We start from the raw sequence: 25761 nt of genomic DNA on the forward strand, positions 1-25761 counted from the left end.
TCTTTCTATCATCACTGGAAAATTAATTAATTAGCAAAAGGAAAACAAAATGTTGCTAGTTCTAATTAACCTATAAGAAGAGACATTCGGTCTGATTATGTGTCAGACAGTAAGAAGAAGGAAGGTGAACGCATCTAATTAAAATTCTAGACTATACAGAGATGATACAGCTCACACTTTTGGTGCCATGTGACAAGATTAAGGGCTTGAATACTTTTTTAAAGTCGACAGAGACAGAATAATACCTTAATACAACTTTGTCTTACTCATGAACCTCGAGAGACGATAAAAATGAAAAGGTGTGCAAATAATCGCCCCCTCTCCCTTTCCCAGTCACTTCTCTCTGGTTCCCATCTGCTTTGGCTTTACATATTAAGGATTCGTGCTCAGCTTTCCCTAAGAGGTTTGCAGGAGATAGAGATTGGGTTTATAAAGTTTGGGGGACATCGGCAGATTTTATCTGCTTCTGACAGTTAAAAGGAGGAGGAACAAACACACACCGGCAGAGAATCAATAAGATTCAGAGAGAGAGAGAGAGAGAGTGATGGAGGGGGGATTAGCAACCTGGTGGCTGTGGAGACAGGGAGAGGAGGTGATAAATAGGAAAAATCCAAGATACAGATGGCTAATAAAAAAAATATTCACGCAAGAAAGATATTGTTTTTTTGGGGGGGAAAACGTGGCTGTGTCAATTAAACCGAATGAGATCGGTATGAATTCAGCAGAGTGGGGAAAGAAACATCCGTCACAATCCGTATATCGGGGATATGATTGTGAATGCTCTCCCTCTTCCTAAAGCTTCTGCTCCTTTTAAAGTTTTCAGCTGATTGAGCTAAAAGTCAATGGACTGCGGAGTTAAACGACATTGAGGCGAATAGAGGGGTGGAAGCGAAGGATAAAGCAATGTGGAGTGAGAAAGCAAATAAATTCCTTTCACAAAGAGGGAAAAGAGCAACAGAAATAAAAGATGAGGGTTTTTTTAAAATTAAATTCAGAAATGAAAGAGGATACAGAGGGGGCTCTGTAAAAGGAATAAAAGGCCAGATGAGTGAGGAATAAGAAAAGCGAGCTGGAAGAGGAGAAGGAGAGGATGTTGTTGTTTGAATATGAAGCTTGGAACATCTGGCGTCGCTCTCCAAACTTCTTTGGCCTTTTGAATTTGAATGTGTTCGTAGAGGATAGGATGGGAGAGCGGGTGAAGGGGGAGGCTGTTAGTCTGAAGCTGTAACACACCCCGCCACCAGGCCTGCCACACTCGCTTACGTACGCCTCGGTGGATACGAGAAGCTTGATTGAAGGTTTGAGAGAGGACAGAGAGGAAAAAGCCAAAAAAAAAAAAAAGATGCAGGGAGGAGAGCGACAGATGGACGGGAGAGATGAGGTTGGGAAAGCATCCGGAGAAGATATTTGTTTTTGATCAATTTACTTTGCTTTCCTTCATGGAGGGCGTTGCAGATTTTTGCTCTCTCTGGGGCAGAGTGTTTCGTTTTTTTTTGTTTTTTTTCCCGTTTCATTCATGTGTCTGCTCACAGGTGACACAAATCGCAGTTTTTTCTTTCTGACAACGCTCCTCGTGACCTCCAGCTATTCATAGAAATACTCTGACAAACATGATTAGCTCCCCACATGTTTAAACATTTATTCTACATTATGATCTGTATATCTATTTTTGGCCCTTTAGTCATGTTTTTTGGGGTTTTCTTTCTTATCTTTTTCACATATAACCAGAAAATTCAGAAGAAATTATGAAATGATCTCATTTTGGAAAGTCCTTTTGAGTCAACCTTGTGCTTAAAACTCCTTGTAAGGGCACATGTCTTATTGAACGTCTGGTTTAAAACGATTCAGTTTGGTTTTATAAGATTTTCACTCAGGAATGTTTGAATATTTCATCTCGTCCCATCGGTTGAAGCATTTGATTCTTTTTTTGATCGAAAAAGACATTTGTTGTAAGGCTGTGTCTCAATGGAAAGTTCTGGGTTTGACTCTGCGTGACAAAAACTGACAACTTTGTCAGAATTGATGCCTTGGATAATTCCTCCATTTTTGGTTTCAGAAGATCACCAAGAAATATTGCTAATTAAAAAATGTGATTAAAGGCAATTGTTGATCTGCAGAGGACTACTCCACAATGGGTGCTTCTTAAGAGCAATGTGACATTCAGTCACAGTCATGCAGTTGTCCTAAAAAGAAATAAAAACAAGGACCTTTACCTTTATCATCACCTTCATCGTTATCAGAATAACTCCCAAAATATACATTAGGTTCACACGGCCCAGTCCTGGTGTGGCTGTTGACACTTTGCAACTATGTCACCTAATCAGGTTGGGACAGAATGTCGGACATTAGAGACGAGGGTATTGAACAGATCAACTGGGAATGTTTTCCCCAGTAGTTTTTTGCCAGAGTAGCCATGGCTTGTACTTGTTCAAGTCGAGATAATTTGTCTGTGGAAGTGACACGTTGTTTATGGCAAACATAGACAGCGGTGTTTACAAAATTGGAAATGGCTAGCTTACAAACCGACCCATACCCTCACAACCTTGATGAAATTACGAACTTAATAAATTCATGCCAAGTGAACCACTATGTTAGAAACAGAACAGACCTAAAGGCATGGAAAAGTCTAGATGCTAACTTTTCATTTTTTTTTATTTTTTTTTTATAGATGGTAGGCCACCTGACGGTGGGGCATTTCCTCCATGATTACTAATAATTAGACCCATACTTATGCTATGATGGAATATTTGATTGCATCTTACTAATCTTGCTTACTTGTGAATATTAATCTACTTATCTTGTAAAAAGTATTTGTTGCAAATCCGTGGATACACCGAGTGCTGCTGGTCCTTACAACTGACACCTGCTATCCATCGCCGTCTTGTTTCCTCATCAAAGAAATACAAGTTTTATAGCAAACTTGCTATGAGATAGCAAGTTTGGTTTGCGTCTGTCTTCATAGCCAACCGCTCAGCACCGTGACCATTTTTACAGATAAATCAACTTTATAGAAATGACATCAGGATACCAACTGTCTGTTTTTTGATGTGCTCATAGGTTGTTTTGGTGTCTATCTGTTCTGAAGAATGTGCAAAGAGTCAATAGTTGTTGGTATGACTAGAAAAGCTCTTTATGTATTCAGTCCATTTACCGTTCGTGGTCATTTGGCTTGAAACTTCCATTGGCTGCATCTGTATGTTTTCTTCCACCCCATCATCTTTCATCTGTCTCTCCCTTCAGCCCCTCTCAGCGGTCTTCTTTATGTCATGTGTCTCTGAAAGTGTCTGCTGTCTGCTCTTTATGATCTTAACAAGCACATTTTCTGCCTGTTTTAACCCTTAAGGAAGCGCTGAATTATTCATTGGGTTGTGCTGCCACCGCTGTCGCTAATGGGTCAGTCACAAAACCATAGATTTGTAAATGAGGGTAATCCACCTTTAGTCTGTGCACATGTGCCCAGGAAGAGGGGGAGGGAGGGGCTGCATTTGCTTGCAGAAATGCAGGTTCAAAATTGATCAGAATTTTGAACGGAGATGAAATTAGCATTTTGTCATGCATAGAGCAGAGACTCTGGTGCAGGAAATGATTAAAAGTCAATGGAGAGCGAGTCAAAGTGTTTTTTATTTGTGTGTGTAGCATTGTGTGTTTAGACGGGGTCAGGCTCCCCGGTTTGAAGACAAGAAGTGTTTTGTTCTACAAGAATTTTGGGTGCGCGTGCGTGTGTGTGCGTGCGTGTGTGTGTGTTTTAGCTGTCGAGAGCTGAGTGCTGCCAGGATTTGTGGCTGTGCTACCACAATGACCCTTTCATCCGAAGAAACCTCTGATTGTGTGTTTGTGTGTGTGTGTCTCTGTGTGGCCCTGAATGTCTCGACGTGTGTGCGTGCGTGCGTGTGTGTGTGTGTGTGAGTGAGTGATTTTGCAGACCTCTTTTTTTTTCTTTGAGACCCAATCTCTTTATCTGTCCAGAACAATAAAAAGATTGAGGCCCAAAGGCACACACACACACACACACACAGAAAATGAACAGAGGACAGACAGCAGGAAGATAAGCAGACAGACAGAAACATAGCTTACCCTAACAGAGGTGTATAATTCAGGTCACCGGCGTTGGCTGAATGCACACGGCCTTTAATGACAATCGTTCAATATAGGAAAAATTGCATTGTCTTGTCTTTAACACTGATGTCCTGACCTGGAAACACTCCGGTGGAAAACCGGAGGTACGCCGATCAGAGAGTTGTGGCTGATTTGTGATACACGGTTTCTGAAAACCTTGACCTGGAAGAGGTCGGACCAGGAAGTGTTGGATTAAAAGATGATTTTGAAATGAGGTTCTCCGAAGCCAGTTTGACAGACAGTTCTCTTCAGCAGGAAGATGTCCAATCACAAGGAACTTGTAAGAAAAGTAAATAAATAGTGCGTTTGGTCAAAACTAGTTAGAAGTTATTTAGCTAACTTGGGGGATTGATTGTTTCTTGATTCCATGGAGAAATTCACCATCATAGCTGGAGTTGGACAACTCAAAGTTCCAAAATCAAGATTAGAGCCACTGAAAATTCACAGCTGGTGAATGCAGCCGACAGCTTAACAAAAGAACCCAGTTTGGCTAAAACAAAACCGCTTCAAACTTAAAGTCTTTGGTGAAATTATAGCATGTGTTAATATCAACTAGCCCTGTATTTTATCCATCTGACATAGTCATGGGTTGAGTAAAAAAGGCTTGCATGCAAAACGTTGAAGCTCTGACACATGACTACTTTTAACTACATATCTAATATATAATGCAGCCATCTCTGACTTGTGGAATAAAAGGAAAATTGTCCCCGAGTTCCACCTTAGAAGATAAAGACGGGCTGACTTGATTTTAAGGAGATTGTCTGATTCACAGAGACATCTCTAGAATGTGGTAAAATGACTCGATTACCAATATTAGCAGCAACCTGGAGAGACGAGTGAGAGTCAAAGCGCCTGAGTCTCAGCAAATTAGCGGGGCAGATAAAAACCGTTTTAGATAAGAGCACATTAGTGCAAATACAGGTGCAAATCGACTGGTAGGAGCTGAAAAGCTAGTAGGAAGCTGAGTAAATACGATAATACGTAACTTAAGATTTGAGGGGGAAAATGTTGTCCTCCCACATGTTACTCTTGTTTCCTCAATCACATCTTTTCGGGGAAAGAAATCGCTGGACTATTTGAGGTTTGACTGTAACAGCCGATCATAGTCAGCATTTTCCCGACAGTTTGTGTTCTGAACATAAAATAAAAGGAAGCAAAAGAGAGAGGGCTAAAAATGGGGACGGAATGAGGAAAGAAAGAGTCTGCTGTAAAAATAAAGGAAGAGGACAAAGAACAGAAAAGAGAAAATTTAAGGTTAGAGAAGAGGGAAGTGAGGCTGGTGCAGCTTTGCTTTTTTGCTCCTGCGTGGGTGTGTGTTTGTGAAGCCAGTTTCTAAGCTACAAATAGTTCTGCTGAGACAAACCCAGTCTGACAGCAATCACACACTCAAACTACCCACTTTGATGGCCTCCTTTCTTTTTTTTCTGCTCTCCTTCTCCATCTTGGCCTCCTCAGACTCTGAATTTGATGAGTTTTCCACGGTTGGGGCCCCTGGTTCCTCGACATGCATGCAGTTTTGTGTGGTTCTGGCAACTCACTGAGCTATTTTTGGCGCTCTGTGTTGGCTATGCATGCTAAGCAAAGTCTGGGTTCAGTCCCTGCTCCTGTTACTCATGTTTCGTATATTTTTTTAATACATATTTCCATCTCTTTTTTTTCCACAGTGAGTCAGCCCCCCGTTTCTCCATTTTTTCTCCCTTCTTTTGTAACTTCAACTGAACTCTAAGGTGAACAACATGAAGAACAGAAATTCTTTCTAAGTTTCTGAAGACCATAAAAAGCATTTTCTTAAGTCTTTCATAAATACCTTGGAAAACAAGGACATCTTAAATGCGTTGAAAGACTGTTCTCTTTCTTTTTCCCTCAGTGGTTTAAGATTTAAGTAAATAAAATATCCTTTTTTTAATATTATTTCAGCTGTGAAATCATTTTATTTGAATTTGCTTCGCCCATTCAGTGCCTCATCTGGATGCCAAATGCTAAATGAGAAATTCCTCCGTTAAGTGCAGTACTCATGTTCATTTTAATTACTAGCAGGAAGGTCACGCCATCACTCAGCGCTGCGTCAAAGGAGCCACACATTTGAAAAGTCAGCAAAATATTTGAGCTGAAAAATACTTAAAACAAAGGGGAAAAAAACCCCAAAACCAAGTAAAGCATCGTTCAGATACTTTAGATCATCTGAGTGTTTACATTCACACGACTAATTCTGTAGCTTTTTCCCCAAGTTTGGACTGTGCTTCAGTAACTTTTAGGATACCTGGCTGTATTGGTTTATTTAATGTAAAGGGAAGCAGATGTTTATAAGATTTTGCAATCCGAGTGTTTTTTAATAAAAGTAAACAGAGCAAGCAGGTACAGAGAGTCGGACAAAACAGGCAGCATTGGTCCTGAGACGGAGAACCGAACCCAGACAGTTGGAGGACTAATAGTGTCTATAAACATGGCGCCCGCTCTGCACCACAGGCCAGCTTGTGAAACGTTTCCAGTCATTATTTCGGCAGTCACAGAAAAGTCTCAGTTTTACTTCTTTATTGTCTTAGACAGCCACCGTTTAGATTTAACTTCGTTGTAACTTTGTTGTAACTTTGTTGACCTTGTTAACTGTCTTGTAAAATCTTAGGCTCATGTTTTTTTTTTCCTGACAGAAATGAGACAATTGAATAAAAAGTCATTGCTGTGTTATTAGAACTGTGACAAAAGTAATTGACATATTCAACCGGCGTATAAAATCAAGACATGAAAGGGAGATTAAATCAAATTGGACCTAATTTTGGTCAAGCAGAAACGCAAGACTAGTTTGAAAAAGGAACCTGGAGACTATTTTCTTTAAATTTAAAATGTTAAAAGTGGCTGAATACTATAAAAACAATAGAAGATTGAACTTTAAATTTCTATATCTCTTTAAGCACTACTCCTTCACCTGATTTTGTTTTTTAATAATAATTTTACATATTTATTAAGGAATTGCGTTGTTCTGGCTGAGGGACCCGGTGATTGTTTTACTGTGACAAATCTTCAAAGGCCTGAGGGAAAAACATTTATCACCACACATTTTCCATTGTTTGTTTGGGGAAAAAATACTAAATATATTCTTGTTATGTTATTCACTACAAGTGCTTTTTAGAAGAGGGTCGATTTAATTATCTTTCACTTGTAAACAGGCGTCCAAAGGCTGAGATGTAATAAAAGTTGTAAATGTAAGAGCAGTGTGGTGACAGGAAAAAAAAAAGAAAATGTTAAATATTTAACTCTCTGCAAAGGAATAAGAAAGTAATTAGTAAGTAAGGCATTAAAGAGTTTATTTAGGCTTAAAGAAACTTTTAAACTGTTAAATGGAACTTCCTGAAATGTTTAATGGAACTTCAGGTTGCCATTTGCTATGGTTACCTGAAACTATGACAAAAAATAAAATTGTGGTAGGACTCCAGACATTTTAAAACATCCTCACCACGGATGCTATCGGTGCCTCTACCGTTTGGGTCTGTTGAAGCAACGTGCGTGGGTCTGATCGGGGTCAGTACAGTGTGGGTGGTCCAGCGTTTGGACAGAACCGTCCTGCTGCATGTTGGTGGAGGGTGGATGTCACAGACAATGCTGTAGATCAGCAAAGAGCTTTTTGTCTGTCACACAGACAGTGGGAGGAAGAGGGCATCACTCATTTGCAAAACAGTAAGCCGTGGTTAAAGACACACTCATTTTATTTTAATGGTGTGTTTACTGGAGCTGTGTAGGGACTCAGGAGGAGGTGAAAGCACACACACACACACACACACACACACACACACACACACACACACCACAGTAAACAGCTAACAAATGAGTGGACTGTTATGTAAATGTGTATCCTTTTATGATCTTATATGTGCTGTTAGTTCCTGTTGGAAAGCAAGCAGCACATTACACTGTTCTCTTTGTGATACAGACATTCCACTCACAACCTTTAGAGACTTAGCAACAAAGAAGAAGAAGAAGAAGAAGAAGAAGCCAAAGGCTGTGCTCTGAAGCACATTAGAATACTGCAGGATGTTTGTGGGGAATAAAAAGAGTCTTTACTGCCACTTTAGATTCTAAGGTTCGTTCGTTAAGACCAGAGCTAGGAGACTCTCATGGTAGGATAACCTCACAAACATAACATGCTCTCAATAAAGTATTAATAATTAAGTTTTATGCAGAGTATTGTGAGGTGGTTTGTTTGGTTTTTAAACAGGAAAACACTAGCTATACATACTGGTACTACAAAAGTATATCTTTAAATGTGTGTTGAACTTGTTGTTTACAGTTAGAATAAAGTTTAATTTCCTTTTGCTCTTGATGTAGTTTTGATACCATATGTCTTCAAAACGTCTGTGTATTTTAACCACAGTTTTCATTATAACATTAGCTACTGGATTGAATTAGAGGTAATGAAATCAGTTGTATGTTTACACATGTACTTCGAAGCCGTACTGTGTGAATTTGGGGTTTTATCCAGGTGAAAGTTAACATTGTTAGTGTAGTTATGTTGTTAAATAGAAGAATAATTATTTGTTTTATTTAGAAATGAATTTTGAGTCGTCTCATGCACTCGTGGCTCTTATTACATCTGACCTTTCTTTTTCTTCTTAGATAGGGAAAAGTTTGAATGCTTGGCGTTACACACAGATGTCATCATGCCGTCTTGTGCTCACAGGTAATGATGTCTCCCCTTTTATCTCTGGGTGCGTGACAGGAAAGCTCGACACGAGTGGGCTTGTTGAACATGCTGAAAATATGAAAAGTAAAGAAAACCGCTGGAGGAACGTGGTTGTGTGTGTGTGAGGGTGTGTGTGAGGGTGTGTGTGTGTGTGTGTTTGGCACAGAAAGGGACCTGGAGATCTTTTCAGGCAAACGCCACGTCCCTCAACGTCTTTACTGATAAGCTCCCAGTTTCAGTTCCTCTTAATTACATCTGCAATTACATCTGAGGTCCTAATTGGAAATAAACTTTTGTGCACAAAGTTAATTTATTTATAATTTTAAAAAATAGGAGCCCTATTTCACTGCACCGTGTTGTCTCGTAAACATTTTGTGACAGTTGAAATCTTTCTGCGGGTTAGCGACAACACGGGGAAATTAGATAAAACGATTCTTGGTCTTTCAATCTAGCAGATAACAACAAACTTTAAAGTCTTAGCTGAGCCTGACCTCAAGTTGTTGGCTATTACTGAGCCCCCAAGCTGTCCCTGTGCTGGATTGATTAGAGTGGAAGAAAACTACCCTTAGCTCAGTGAAGGCAGAGACAGCTCCAGCAATTTAGATGGCTGGAGTTTTAAGGAACCAAGACTGGTGAGCAGAATGTTAGGTTTCCAGTGAGATTCTGTGGGCCTGGTAACAAATGGGATGAATATGATACGGACTGAAAGGTTCACAAGACTTTGTGATGCTGTCATGATAAATATAGTGTGATAATAGCAAGAATAGCCCAACAAACACAAATACTGCTCCTGAAAACCATTCCCATTTGGGATATGTTTCTTTAGGACACCAGTTACATTAGCAAGTATGATTTATATCACTAAAATGCACACAGTAACTGCATTTAATAACATTTTCAAATGTATCAATATATATTGAATTACCTGTGTTGAACAAACAGCAGAGAAAAATGATAAAAACAACAATCCCAATGGAAAGGACAGTTTTAGGGTTTTTTTAAGCATCATTAATCAGAATTTATTGTGGCAACAATAAATCAAAATCTTATCATGATAACTGTCAAACGATACAATAAATGCCCAACCATACTTTAGACCTGACACACCTAAAACCAATTTTTAAATGTTGCTTGATACTTTAATAGAGTCAGATCTTCTAATATTGAACACCATATAGAAGAATACAAAGACTTTGAAATTCCATTAAATTGGGTTAATTTCTTTGTGGGTTTTTTTATCAGCTTCAATGCATTTTAAGTCAGGTTTATTTCTATTGCAGATTTCAGCAGGAAGACAGTTCAAAGTGCTTTACTTCATAAAACCATCATACAGTCACCAGTTGTGACACATGGAGCCAACCTTACGTTTTGTCAATTTCCATCAAATATGCTGATCGATTTTAAAAGGCTGTTCATCCAAACATGTTTGTCCAGCAGACAGTCAGATTTTAGATTTAATGCAGTGCAGAAAGACAGCGTCACGTCACTCTGCAGAGGCTCAAACATTGATGTTGGGATTCGTTTTACTGTTTTCTGAAGAAGTGTTGAGTGATATGACATTATGCTACCCTGATACAATTTTCATCCAGTTTTAAATAATTTATCAATCTGTCCCAGTGCTTATCTACTGGCCAGGACCTCCCCAGCATCTCGGCCCTGTCTTCTCCTACTTTATCTTTCAGTGGATTTCTTTGCAGATCCCCAGAGGCCTTTTAAAGCAGATCTGTGACAGATTCTGCTGTGTATGCATGAAGCTGTGGTATTTCCAGTAGTGATGACAGGCAGATGGGATTACTGAGCCACACACACGCACACATCTCTCCAAGCAATGCGGGCAAGCTTATCTGTCCGTGTGTCGGTCCACACGATCGACTGACCCACATGCCACAAGTAACGTCAGCGTCCAAGCAGAGTGGCCATAACTCAAAGTTGTTTTCTATTGGACTTCATTAGATACTTTCATTAGAGTTATTGAGTTTTCACGGCATTTCTTATTCACAGCTGTCCAAGTATTTCACCACCGTTCAAGGCTTGGACTAAGCCACTGCAGCCTATTTTATTATTAATATTGTTTCTCAGCCATTTTGTTGTAGATGTACAACATTTAGGATCATTGGGTCCTTTTGAATGCCAAATGAACGAATGAGCTCACATTCGTTCATTTCTAGAAGATGATCATAGTCATCTCACCCTGTGACAGTTGGTTTGAGGTGTTTTGGCTGCCATCCTGTGTTTGGTTTCCATTAGCACAAGCTCCGTGTGTTTGGGCTGAAACTTTGACGTGGCTCCAGAAGTCTTGAGGAACTTTGTTGCCACATCCCTTTAGGGAACGAATCTGGTAATGCTTTTGAATGAGCCGTACTTGTTGGTTCTTTTTTAATATGTTTGCTTCTCTCTGTTGAAGTATTTCCTCTTTGGCCTGTCTGTGCCCTTCAGGCTACAAAACCTGACTAGCCGAACACACTTCAGATAATTACACAGCACCTGATTGTTGTTTTCCATCTTGAATTGCTTAAAAGTGCAAAAGGTGCACTGCATTTTTCCAGTCTGAATTTCTCATGGAACTATTATACGATGCATGTTACGATGCATGTTACGATGCATGTTACGATGCATGTTACGACGGCGTATCGTGGCCATTTAGATGGAATTAAATGAGGAGTAAATTTCTGCCTAAAAAAATCACAGAAATTCAAAAATGTTCAACTTTTGAAACTGAAAAATTTCAAAGTTTCCTTTTCTGTTTCTGATATTGATCGAAATGTATTTAGGGTTTTTTTTCTAGCTGATTTTTGACTTTTCATGTTCAGACACTTCCCTGTTTTTTCTAAAAAATATCAGAGATTAATCTTAAAATTGTTTTGTTATTCCTACAACATTTGAGATTGATCTGGAAATAATTGTTTTCTAAAGAGTTTCAGAGATTAATCTCAAGATATTGGAAAATTATTCTTCTTTTATTTTTTTATCTACAAGGACTTTAATAAAATGCCGTAGCATTTCAACTCATTCCCATCAAAATAAAATCAATTTCATTGAGGTAAACGCAAAGTCAAATCAAATCAAAATGCAATTCAATTAAATCCAGTTAACATTTTTTTTGCAGTGCACATTTCATCAAACGATCTAGTTTGTCAGACATGCTTATGACTTGTTGTAAAACTGTAAATTGAGAAACATTGGCATTCACTAGTTCAGATCAAGACGTTTTTCTCTCTGTCTCATTCAGACATGTTGTGAGTTAAATGAATACATGCTGCTCAACAAAAGCAGCTTCCTTTGCAAACAGGTCCGATCACCTTGATCACCTCCGTTCAGCAACCCGTTCCCTCACGCTGCCTCAAAGACTACAGACCACGTTTTCCCACACAAACACACACCCTGTAGGGCTGCCAATGCTCCATTATTTTTCTGAAGTGGCTTTTCAATTCCATGGCTAATGCTCGAGGGAGTCTGTGTGTGTATGCGTGTGTGTGTGTGTGTGTGTGGGGCGAGGGGGGGCGTGCGCGTGTGTGTGGTTGTGTGATACAGGGCTGGGTGGGTGGGTGGGTGTAGAGGGGGTGCTTGACAACAATTGTGACATAAACCATTTATAGTGCTGCGCTGGTGTTTGAGCGGCGGTGTGTGAGAGATGGAGTGTGATTTCTGTTGACATTAGCTCCTCTGTTCAGGTGAGTTTGGTGCAGGAGGGATGAGGTTGTTGTTTTTTAAGTGTAAAGAAGTTAAAGCCATGAGATTCAGAGGGATTTAGCTGATATTATGCTCCATGCTACTTCCCAGTGATTTCAAAACACCTTTTAGTTTTTGCTTATGCAGTCTGTCAGAAGAGCAGAACAACCTTTACTGTATCTCACTTTTCCTTTTGTCTTTTTCAAAATTAGCTTCAGCAATGCTAGCTTACACCAGTGCTGCCATGCAGAGACTCCTCTGAATGTCCAGCGCTTTGGCTATAGATGCTGGTCATTTTGCCCGTGGTGCACCATTTGTGTTCAAAACCTTTGCAGCTTTGAATGTGTCTCACCTTTTCAAATTTTCAAAATGTTTGTTCAAAATGGTGCTCTTTTCCACTTGACATTTTATAGCGGTCGTGAAATAATTTGTAGATATTTCATACCAGCCCTGAGGAGATTTTGTACATGCATAGTGAATGTGTTCACCAACCCAAAGCTACACATTTAGCCAAATATTTATAATGAAAACCCATAAAGAATTAATCAAAATGAACACATTAAAGTCCTGCCATAGTGGATGTAAATTGTTTTTGTCCTTTTCGTGAATATGTACTGAACTAATACACTGGCAAGTTGTCCACATGTATAAAGCAAAATAAAAATATGAAACCAATAAAATAGTAGCCATTAGGATTAAATGGCATCATCCATATTGAAAGGATAATATGATATTTCTTTCTTTCTTGCAAAAAAAATGTGTTTAAATTTTCTCCAAATCCAAATAAAGACACTTTTATACCTGTAACCCTGAAATCAACTACCTCAAAACAATAATAAAACCATCCTTAGCTTGTTCGAAGCGGTGGGACAGTGTAGCAAAAGAACAAGGTGATCTCTGCAATTATGATCTGACAGAGGCTTGAGTTGCATCGAAAGGAGAAACCGCCTCGTAATTTTCTCAGTTTACAATATAAAACAGATATAAGCTAAATATATGAGCAAAACGACAGCAAAAGTTGCACAGGCATTTATTGAGATTCTCCGTCTGCTGATGTTTCATCATTCAAGCCACAGTTAAGAGTCTAATTGATTATGGTGACCCCTATTTTCTTAGCGCAGTCTCTCTATTGATCCGGTCGGTGCTGCTGTTCACCTCTCTGCAAGTGATTTTCCCAGTCATTACTGCCAAGATGAGGACTCTTTCTGAGTGGGCTCTTAAAACGACTTTAATGCAGAACCTCTGTCAGTTCCTCAGAGATTCTTCAGAGTACAACGGGTCGATCTGAACACAAAAACCTGTTGGTGCAGTTTTTTTTTTTTTTTCAAATGTTTTTATTTAGATTCGAAGCCAAATACAAATTGAACCCAAATCCATTTGGAAACTGATGCTAGCGCAACAATATCGTTTGCTGATGGATGGCAGACGGGAGTCGCAGTAATCAATGACTGAGTAACTGAGGAAATTACTGACTGATTAAAAAAAAACACATTAAATACCCACATAATGCTCCCAAAAGGAAGAGTCTAATTTGAACATAATTTGGTATGGATCGGTAAAGGTTACCAATGGATGAGAGAGGATACCCACACACATTGTGAATGGAAAGAACACCAGCGGCAGACCACAGCGAAATACAGCAGAGCCCCGTATTCACAGGGATTCATTTCCACAGATGCCCATAAAGTCAACCTCTAAATATAACTGTCTATTTTAACCGTTCAAACAGCAATAATATCTTAATTTGGATTAATAGACACATTTGCAACCAGCTTGACACAACTACAGAAGCTAATTAATCAATGAATTGCATAATAAATTAAAATGAGCTCGACGACTTCCATTCTGATTAATGGTTTTTGAAGGGCAACGGTTTTGCTTAGAAACCTCATGGTGCTTTTTATTTATCGTTGTGCGTACATTTTATTCCATTTTTATTTATTGTTTTTGATTGCTGTATTTCATTTTGGATATTGAACCAAAATGAAACAAAACATTCTCACTCCACACTGTCTCCCAGTTACAGTGTGGAGCGTGGACATTCCCGCATCCCAACCTGAAATCCTAAACGTTCATGGACAGTGCGAGTGGAGTGTGCCCGAGTATGTGGGAGCTTTTAGCTTTTGCATTTTCTCCATTGTTTGTTCAATGAGCGTATCTGTAAATATCAATGAAGTTGAAAATATGATTAAAGGTAGCTGCTGTGATTTTTTTTTTAGTGACACAAATCTTACTTTTTTATATAAACAGAAATAAGTAGATTTATTGTCACTTTTATCCTTATCACAATAGTACCACAAAATATCGTGATCAAAAAATAGTCCCTATCTTCCACCCCCACCTCATCCACATTCATTCATTCTTAAGTGTTTCTATTTTATTTTGAAGGAGGATATGATTTACCAAGAATGCGCAACCTCTTGACAATTTTTGACGTAAGACAACCAGAGGACAGAAACTGGTGAGAAACACAGTAGATATTACATATTGACTGATAACTGCATTAAGGCTCTATTAATAGAACACACAACCGTGCGGCAAACAGCTCACACCAGAGGCCGCGTCACGTTCTGCTACTTTACCTTGGAATCAATTTCATGTCAGGTTACAGTATGGGTTCGCCCTCTGGCAGAGGTCATAACCGCTACCTGCTGACTGCGTCTCCTTTCCTAAATGAAAAGACTGCATCACGTTACGTACAAATGCACACCCACACACACACGTATAGAGGTTGCAAAGAACATACCCCAACCTCCACTAACACATACCCACGCACACACACACACACACACACACACAGAACATCGTATTACCCGAATAAGGACACAGAGCTATTGCAGCCAATGCAAAGAAACTCAATAGGCTTTTAACATTCATTTAGCTGGGATAGCAGGGCTTGCTAAGGCCGTGCCAAGTAGATCTGATAGCACAACAGAGATGGATCAAGACTGACTTCACGCTAAAGCGGGTTGACAGCCAAAGGGGAGGCAAATTAACTTAAGAGAAACTTGTGGAAAGACAAAGACGATGAGAGGAACAATCAGCAAACGGTGCAAAAAGGTAGAATTGTCATCCCGCACCCTCACTGAGGTCAAGCATCTTCGTTCACTCACACCCACAACAGGGCCGCATCGTTTCCACATCCTCCTGCTTTTGGCTCACTATCATGTCATTTCTCTGCTCTTAACATGCTTACTTTCTCCTTTAAAGAGCTGGCACATCTTTTTTACAACCGCTTTAGGTGGCACCGGCATCATCGCATAAATAAATCTGGAGTCACAGTGAAAACATTACTGGCGTGCGCTCACAGCGCTTGTATTCGAAAGCAGTTTGAGAACATGCCAAATTCAATTTGGTGTGGAGTTTTACTGCCTGCCTTGGGGATAGAGGGAGGAGAGGAAGGCGACGCTGGTGAGGCGGGGAGAGCTGAAGTGGGGAGACAGGTAAATGTACAGAGGAGATGGAGAGTAAAACGAGAGAGATTAATGAATGACTGAGCTATGCTGTTGGGAGAAGCAGAATGACTGAATAAAAATCCTCATATTGAATGGACATTTTCAATTACTGCTACTTCCCCAGATTAAGACATCAGAACAGATTGTCGTGTTTCTGTTTAAATGCGAATTTGAATGAACTTGTCTTCTACTTGTGTCAACCGATTTGCACGCAGCAAACTACAGCGCAAAGCATTCTGGGTAAATGCAACCCAAACAAACGAGTTAGAAATGGCTCGTGATCTTTTGCCAAAGAACAGAAAGAAATTCTATGACTGCTAAAATCTGAGGCAGTCATTTTTGTTGACGTTTTGTGAAGAAGTTGTGCTTGGTGTCTTTTTCAGAGGTTTTTATGTTGTTTCCTTCATTGTCTCTTGACGCAGCGCCACCACAGGCAAGGAGGGGAACAGGCTTTTCAAAGAGTTTGGTTCAGATGAAAATGTAACAAATGTTTCAATGTCGCTCCCCAGTCCAACAGAATCTACTGGTGTGAAAACACCTTTACAGAAATTGTTAAAAGAATTAAAAAAATTAAAAAGATCAGTGTCCAGCTTCAAAATTGCTAATTAGATATGAGCCACAACTTTTTCTAAAACTTATAGGAAACTCAAGCTGGCTGTATAGTTGTAGAACTAATGTAATTTATAAAACATCTTTTTGGTACACTTGTGTCTATAATAAGTGTTGGCATGTACCACATTGCTTGGCATTGTCATAATTGTTTTTTAATGATGAGACAAATTCATATTTATTGATAAACTCTAATTAAAAATACCAAAACTGTTTGTCATCTCCAAACTGACAATGTTTTATGAAGCCTGTTCAAGAGCAATATGTTGGGCTGTGATCCTCACTCCATGGATATCATAGCTGTTGAGATGCTACAGCTCACAGAAAGATGTGGGCACATTGCATACATGGAATAAAAAGAACAGAGGTAGGAAAATGTGGGTCAATCTTCATCAACATCACAACATTTGGCAATGGTATCGCAGTTCCATGTTTTCCTGATATCCAGCAAGCTTAGTTTTTAGATAAGCCAACACATGGGGAAAGATACACACAGTGACAGCAGCTAAACTTTGTGCCCTAGTTGAAAATGACAAAGTCAGCTGTTCGCTTGTTGGGATGGCCACTCGGTGGTACCAATGAAAAAAGTCTCCACTACTGTTAAATGGTTTGTCTGGGAGCTTGGTGGAAAAAAAATGGAATGGTGACAGAATGATGAACAGAGTATATATTATTTATAAACACAGTGAAAATACTAAAACTGGCCGTTTTAGTATGCTATGCTAAAGTTCTCATCTTTCTTAGAACTTCAACTGCTGTCTTAGTGTTTCTAATGATTCAGTTTTGTTGCTGCTGATTGGCTGCACTCCCCTAATAAGGAAGACTGTGGATGTTAGTTTCTCCGGTATTTCCACTGGTCATATTGATTCACATCAAGGCATATTTGGTCTTTGAGCCATTAAAATAGCCACTTTGGCTGGTTTTTAGAAGGGATCTGTAAATATTTGCAGATTTAAGATATTACGGCTTTCTCCTGCAATTTATACGGTGCAGTTCAATTTCTTTGTATTTGTTTTCATGAATTGCATGGCATTTTCGATCTGTTCTGATTGCATCAGAATCTCGCACTTTTTTTATTCTGCAATAATAAACTAATGCAACTCACAAAAAATGCTAAGCCTAACAAATGCTTGTCCATCAGCTCAGGAGTACAGAGAGGACTTAGTCTTTCTTGCTTCTTAACAGTTGGTCATTTTATTTTATTCATTTTCAACATGGATTCCTGGTATTCCTTCCTGATTCATCGATGCCAGATGCTCTCAGGACGGCTGAAACAAACAGCTAAGTCACTGTAAGCCTAAAAAGCACCAGATGTACAGTAATGTTCATAGCAAGCTACTTATGAAGTCTGCCTGCGTTCCACGAACCCAGCTTAGAACAGAAATCCATATAATGCTTTTCAGCAGCCCTCCGCTCTCCTCTCCCCAGTTGCCTTTTAGAGTTGTCATTGGAGAGTGACCTGCATTATCTATCCCTCGCTCGCTCTCCCCGGCTCTGTCTCTGTCTCTGACTGAATGGAGATTTAGATAAGAGAGCCCGAGCTGCATGAGAGCGGCTGCTGAATACCAAGAGACCGACCGTCAGAGGAAGAGGAAAGGCCAGAGCGGAGAGCGGGGAGCCGAGGGCAGAGCCACACCGTGCTTCTGACTCATTCTGCCGCCGCACCGGCTCAGGTTATTCATCAGAACGCCGCGCCCGGTGCAGAGTGCGCCGTTGACTGTCATCCTGCCTGTCAAGAGGGAGCATCACCCCTCTCTGTCTAACATTTACATGCATGGAGAAATTTTGCGAATACAATTAGATATGAATGTGACATTCACTCTGCTAAAGTTCACGTTCCACACTCCCTGCAAATTGTTGTAGTTTGTTTATGCAGCACAAAGTTAGTGTTTTGTAGAGTTGCACGCTCCACAACGTGAATTGATGTGGTTGGTTTAGGGGTGTGTGGGTCTGGAGTAATATCTGAAAAGTTACCAATTTTCTGTACCTGCTTATCCTTGCGGATTGTCAGGTTCATTTTGTTCAAAGGCATACAGTTATCTTCAATTAAAGACATAAATGAAACCAAATAAATTGGAAAAAATGTGACAAAAAGCATAAACATAAATAGACACGTTGCAACGTAACATCACTTGCTCATCATGGAAGACAAAAAAACTGTTTGACGATGACTACCATTGGTTTTCACCATCACGTTGCCAACTTAATGAGCTAAATTGTAAGTGTATACGTGATATAAAAAAGAAGAAGGAACACAGTGCTTCACTACTAACTGTCAATACTCTGACAACTAGGTAACAAGGTCAGGAAAACGTTCTAATTAACAAAAAATAGCGAGTGAGAGGGAAGTCGGTCAGTCATGCTAGCTTGACTTTGACAACCTTTACATGTAGATGTAACCTTTACATCTCTGTTCTGTTTCAGTAAAAAAAAGGTGACCCACAAACCAACTCTCTGACAGGAGAACCAAGTGTTTAATTTAGCTCATCAATCACCGCCGTTTTCAGATGATCACTTATTAATAACCACAAGATAAATATAAAGCACAAAAACATAAAACTGTAACGGACTGAACGTTTTGTTTTTGATGTGGGAAATGTTTGCGTGTTTTTTGGTGGTGAATCTTGATACATCAGTGGAGTTGCTGTTAGTTGCTATGGCAACGGGTCTGTGTGTAGGATAAAAGCTCAGGATAAAAGAGTGGTTTTGAGTCATTCTTCAACAGTTTTTTTTTTGCGTAGTTTTTTTCCGTCGCTGTGGAAAACAGCATTTAATGAACATTACCTACAGATCCAGATTTCTTTTTGTTAACTGAATGGTTCTACCATGACAACACTGATATGGTTGGCATGAAAATTTGTGGTAAAAGAGTTTTGCGTTTGAATCCTGGACCTTCTTCCTTTAAGGCAACCAGTGTTTAGCCCCACTCCCGACTTCTATTATCTCTTTTTTTTTTTTTCCTGACTCGTTTTGTTTTCCTGTGTGAGTGTGTGTGAAATTTCTTTTAGCTGTGTGCTTCTGCATACGACAGAGGCACTCGCACACAAGCCACCATTTCAAATGCCCCTGAGGTGATCGATGAGGTGGTGATGGAAATGTCATCTGGTGCTAATACATTTATCATCGCTCATCCAGCCCCATGAATTCCTCCTTTTGCTTTTCAATCATTTTTGCTCTTTTGCCACTAGACCATTTGAATGCAGTGATTCAGAGGACTGTGTGCACTTCCCTGTGAGGAGGCTCACTGAGGCATCCAGCACTCTGACTAGACTCACTAATTAGAGGGCAAGATGGGGAAAGGCTAGTTTTTCCGTGAACCTCTGTGATGAGGTGGGGTAAATTAGTACCTGCGTGAGCAATGTGGATCAAAAATAGCAATTATCACAAAGACAACAAACACTCACATACCCAAAACATAAAAAAAGAAAAATATTTACCTGGTTATCAGTAACATGGTGCCTTAGTCTCTAGTTTCAATAAGATCTCAAATAAATAGCATTCAAAAGATTTTTTTCCTAACTTCTGGTTGAACTGAAACTGTAAGCAAGTTTGTAGTAAAATATAGGCTAACAAACAAGAAAAAAAATCCCAAAATACAGTGCTTTTGCATTTTAAAAAATTAAAATATAGAGATAGAGGTTCCCACTTGGAGTGTAAAAAAAAATCTCATGGTAATAAACCCCACAGAGATTTCCTATCAGTCCGCATTTGTCTCACACAATGATAATCAGTTGCAGTTAGAATATAATTTTGTCTTAAGCTAATACTATTAGCCTCCAGTATGAAGGCGAGTAGCCTAGCTTGGCATCCTGGGCTAACTTTGAGTTTGAGGCACTACTTTGAAATAAGAAATGGAGTAGGTTTTTCAAAGTTTGACAATATCTCCAGAGGAATTGTTCTCTTTAAAACAAAGAAACACTGAAAAACTGACAGATAAAATTGATGTGTAAACACTTTGAGGATAAAACTGGGTAATTATTACTGCTAATAGCTGCTAGCTCCATAGCTTCCTTTTTGAGGTACAGTTGACCCAATTTTCACACAGGTTAGGGACCACAACCGCTCTAAAATGTTTATAGCTGCCTATTTTATTTATTCAAACACCAAATGTAACTTAATATGTTTTAATATGCACAGTGGAAACAGAACCTAACATTTACAGTCTTCCATGACAGTTTTGGACTATATTTATAGTCTGTTTTAACCTTACTTCCATATAAATTATTATTGTTCTTCTTGTTATCTTGCGGTATTTTTATTGAATTGTACAGAACTTGAAAAAAAAAAAAAGACTTTAGGGTCAGCACTGGGGGAAATTAATTCCGCACTTGGATTACCTTGTGTGCAAATACATGTTAATGCCAGCTGGCATTGTGTGTAGCTATTTCAGATTTCCAAAACTGCATTTTTTTTTTTTTTTTCAGATATTCTAGATCACCGGTGTCAAACTCAGTACTGGAGGGCCACAGTCCTGCAACTTTTAGATGTGCCTCCACTGCATCACACCTGAATAGAATAATCAGGTCATTAAGGTTCTGGAGAACTGATCTACACAAGGAGGAGGTAATTAAGCCACTTCATTCCAGTGTTTTGTACCTGAGGCACATCTAAAAACTGCAAGACAGCGGGCCTTGAGGACTGGAGTTTGACACCCCTGTTCTAGATATTCTCTACAAAATTTTCCACAAAAGGTTTGGAGTTACAGTCCAGAGAAAAATATGCCAACGGTTGACTCCAAAAATAGGTGGGGAGGTTCACTGTCAAGTAAAAGGCTGTTTAACAGTTCGTAGTGACTCGAGATTTTTCTACAAAGTTTTTCTGTGATTTTTAAGCCTTTATTATTTTTCTTGCCCCAGCACACTAATTTAGAATAAATCAGCAATTCCCTGCATGATGTTTGAAAGACTAATAAAACTAGGCTTTTCACCTGTCAATCTATTCCTCTACGTCCTGATCTATGGTGACGAACACTGGGGTAGTGGCCGGAAGAACAAGATTGCAGATACAAGTGGGAAGTCTGCTCTGCTGCCTCTACAACCAAACCCTGATGAAGTGGAAGATAATAAATGGGATAACCCTTTCCTTTATAGTGGAATTAGTTTGAACTATATATCAATGTTTGTCTAACAAGCTAGACTTAAATTTTGCGGCCAACAATCAACCTGAGATTAAACAGTCAGAGCCACCCTACTCAAAGCTTTCACTCTACATTTAACACTCTCTCTGCCCAGCAGCCTTTCGGGGTCTATCACAGGGAATGGAAGTGATTAGCTGATTGTAAATGATCATTACAGTACTGTATAAAGCAGTCCTTGCATACACTATATGTTCCATCTATAATCATAATCACAAGTTAAGAAGGTTTGACTTTCGAGGCTCAGAGCCTGACTGCAATTTTCCGGCCTTTGAATGGCTGCCCAGTTCTCTGTTTGAAGGACTTTCTAATTACCAGCTAGCAGCACATAAAAATGGAAATCATAAGGAAAGTGATCATTTCTACGTTATTATTCCTGGCACTAAGAGGACATTTCCTCCCTTAAATGTATAATTGATAGAAGTGATATATCTGTAATATGGTGTCAGTGTCAGTAGCATTTGGATTTGAAAGGAGTTGTTTCTCAAGACACATTTTAAGTTGGCTGATGGTTTTAAATGCTAGAAGCAGACTTTAAAGGGTAATATCAGATTGTGTTACGATAAAGTTGTAAGAGTTCATTATATATTCATGCGCGTACGTATTTCTGTAGTGACTGAGCGGCTATGTGAGTAAGAGACCATGTCATGAAGTAAACGATCTAGATGAAACTCATCGACAAGTGAGAAAAGTCATAAGTGAACGTGCACACACACACACACACACACCCACACAAGTGGGTCAGCCAGGCAGAAATGAATATGTAAAACGGATATTATTGTCTCTTCTGCCTTCTTCTGTTCGTCGAGCACAGACTCCATTCATCATCCATATTTTCTCCTGCTCTTCATCCCTCCACTCCACCCTGTCAATCCTGGGACTGCAGCTCGTTTCTCTCCCTCTCTTTAAGACAACGCGTCAACGTCGAGATATCGCTCCTCTTCGTAACACACATTGCCATGATCTGGGTTAGCCGCGCGTGTGTGTGTGTGTTGTTGTGTTTACGTGTGAATGTACAGTAAAGTGAGTTTTATCCGTGAGTGCCGTCATTGTCTTGTTTTGATGTTGGTTGTTTTGATGGGGCTCATTGTCCCACATTGTGCAGACTTTCATTTGGGGGCGTGTGTGCGTGTGCGTGTGTGTGTGTGTGTTATGAGAGACATAAAAGGCATCAAAAGAAAAGACACAGCATTGATGTTTCATAGGATCTGCAGCATAAGGATTGATTTATGTGAGGCTGCATTTAGGTTAAAACCCAAAACTGTCTGTGTGTTTATATATTCAGTTGCCGTTTTTTTCAAGCTATGCAGCATAAAGTATGTGCTCATTATCTATTTATATCCATCAGGATGTAATATGAAGTGGCATCTCTCCAGCTTTAGCACAGAAAATATCTGCTGTCGAAATGTTTTAGACACGGGCCCCATCTGATCAGTGGTGCGAGCTGAAAAACTGGGGGTGTAAACTGGGGTTGGGTTTGTCCACTCTGTGGTCAGTATATGTCATCTAACACACTGCCAACAATCCAACACATTAAGATACATGAGAACTCCCAATTCCATACGATTCAACAGCAATTAGGAAATGATGTGACACCGTAAAACAAATTATGACGAAGCGAGAAAATGATCTCTTCCTACTCAATAAATAATTTATTTTACAAAAAAATTCACGATTCCAGTACACTGGGCCTCAATTGAATATGAAAAATCTGACTTGACAGATAATGATTAAGAATTAGCACAAAAAAAAAAATAGGAAAACCAAAAAGAAATCTACATTAGGGGCAAAATGACAGTATGTGAATCTTTCAAAGAGATTAAAAACAGGAAAATGTAAAACTTAGTAATTCTCAGAGAATGTGAAATAGATTCACTGTTGCATTGTGACTATAAAATAGATCATATGCATGTAGAACTGCTAAAGAAAAGCGGGCAAATTAGTACAAAAAATATTTGCAGACACCTTTTGACAAAGCACAAATATAAAAGTCATATATATATATATATATATATATATATATATATATATATATATATATATATATATATATTATTGGATGAATGATACTGAAGCTGACTTAGAGCATCCATATGCGTCTGAAATTTGTGGAAAAATGTGGAATGATGAACATTAATCAGCCCTGATCCAAACGCTCACTTTCCACTCCTTGTTGGACGTTTTGATGTTTTGACTGCTTGTGACAGGAAACAGGTCAGTTTGGCCAGTTACTGTGTTTTACTGTTGTAGTCCTTCAACTTTTATTTTAAATTCTCCTCAAAAATTTTGTAGCTTCGTTTGAGTTTACTGGTTTGCATGTAAACGTTAAGTAGATATGAATGGATCCACATGAGGAAGAACTTGTAACTGGTGAAAACCAGTGCCATCTACCTGAAGCTCATTCAGATACAGCTCATCCAATGTAGCTGGAGGTATTTTCTGCCTCTCTCCATTCACCTGGAAACAAAGTGAAGCTGTTCCAGAAACGCTTCGTGTGCTTCTAATTAAAGCTTGTATGAAAATATAAAATCCAAATATTCCATTCCACCAGTTTTGTACTTTATTTTTACATTCTCCACTTAATATTAGATTTAAACAATTTTTCTCTATAGCCCACTGCTCAGTCCAAGAAAAACCAATTTAAGGAGCTACATTTTGTTGGAGGCTTTGGGGGGGGGTTACCTCTTTATTTTATTTGTACTGTATTAAACACCAAAAAGACAAATTACCAGTATAATCAAATGAGAAGCAAAAATAAATAAGCACAATGGAAATAGCTCGCAACTTGGGCTGTCTGGAGCCACAAGGGACTAATAAAAGCCTCTTACGGAACAGCAGAGTGGAAATTCAAGGGTGCAGGAAGGATTTCATATCACGTCTCTGATTAAAAAAACATGGCCAGGTTTCAGTGAAATGAGCAATATTGCATTGCTGAAGCAGAGAACCAAATTTGGGTCCAGGAAACACAGTGAGAAGCAGGACTCTACGGAGCTCCGGTAGCACACAAACTGTGCTATCAATTTGTTTTGTATGTGTGTTTTTGGAGTTAAATAACTTGGAGTTATATCTGGGCTGCTTGATGTTCTCTAAAGAAAACGTTGCTTAAAATTATGCGTAGAGCGCGTGAAATGAATCATTTGGAGGTTTTACAGGAGGGGAGAGCATTAAGTGGCGCAACTTAAATACAAACCTTTCACCGTCTTGTCACGAAGGCTTAATTCCAAAATCCCATTTGAAAGAAGGACACCATAAACACGTCCGCCGTGAAAGTCAAACCTGCAGCTGCTGTTGTCTCACACCGCATATTCAGCAATATGCCTAAAAAGGATTTTGATGTTGTTCTGTAACAGGATGTCATTTGGGGACATTTGTTGTTGTGACAAAGTGCCTCAGGTTAACCTTTTTCCCCAGAGTTTGATTTGTTCGGTCCCTCTCCTTAGCAGTCTTCCTGATGTTAACTTTGTTCAGGCGCTGCCTTCCCCCGCTTTCACCTACTTCTCTGAATGTGCTCACCCCCTTTATTTCTGCATATTTAATGCCACCTTTTGAATGCTGGTATTGTTCTCACTGTCGATTCACGTCGCCAGCCTACTCACTAAAATCTCGACTGCACACAGACATCTGCAGGGAGCTGTGGAAGACTCTAGTGGGCAGATACAGATGACAAAACTCATGTCACCCAGCGTTGGCCGTCCGACAGACAGCAGAGGGGATTGGGAGTTATGAATTCGCCCCTGACGGCCGCTTCACAGTTGTGAGGGTAATGAACGCATGTTCTTGCTTTGACAGACACGACCCTTTGAATTTACAAAACTTGCAAAACGTTTATGTCAAAATGTATCATCTTATGTGCATCCACAACATTTTTTTTTTTGGTCGTTTAAGGCTGTGAGTCCAGAGTGAATATATTTCTAAATGCCGGTTTCAGTGTTTGTTCTTTAAACTATGACATCATAGCTCCATCTTTCTCTCTCTGTCCCGCATGAGACTCAGTCTCAACTAAGTTGAGTACACACGTTCTCAAAACCGCCGGTTGTTTTTGGGAACCACTGTAACAAATTGTATAAGTACCTACAGTTTGTAACTAACTGTAGATCACAACA

General features: G+C 39.4%; 1 protein-coding gene across 2 annotated transcripts in view; it reads left to right on the forward strand.

Annotated features, from left to right (window-relative positions):
- The window catches only part of cdh11 (cadherin 11, type 2, OB-cadherin (osteoblast)), a 115781-nt gene that overhangs the window by 18128 nt on the left and 71892 nt on the right, over window positions 1–25761 (forward strand). Inside the window, exon 2 of one of the 2 annotated variants that reach the window (XM_044136140.1) lies at window positions 25276–25418. The exons of the other annotated variant lie outside the window; for it this stretch is intronic. The gene's annotated coding sequence lies outside the window, so the exon portion shown is untranslated. The remainder of the gene's footprint in view (window positions 1–25275; window positions 25419–25761) is intronic. 2 annotated transcript variants of the gene reach the window in all.

This window comes from Gambusia affinis, linkage group LG13 (assembly GCF_019740435.1).
Source record: "Gambusia affinis linkage group LG13, SWU_Gaff_1.0, whole genome shotgun sequence".
NCBI classification, from domain to species: Eukaryota; Metazoa; Chordata; class Actinopteri; order Cyprinodontiformes; family Poeciliidae; genus Gambusia; species Gambusia affinis.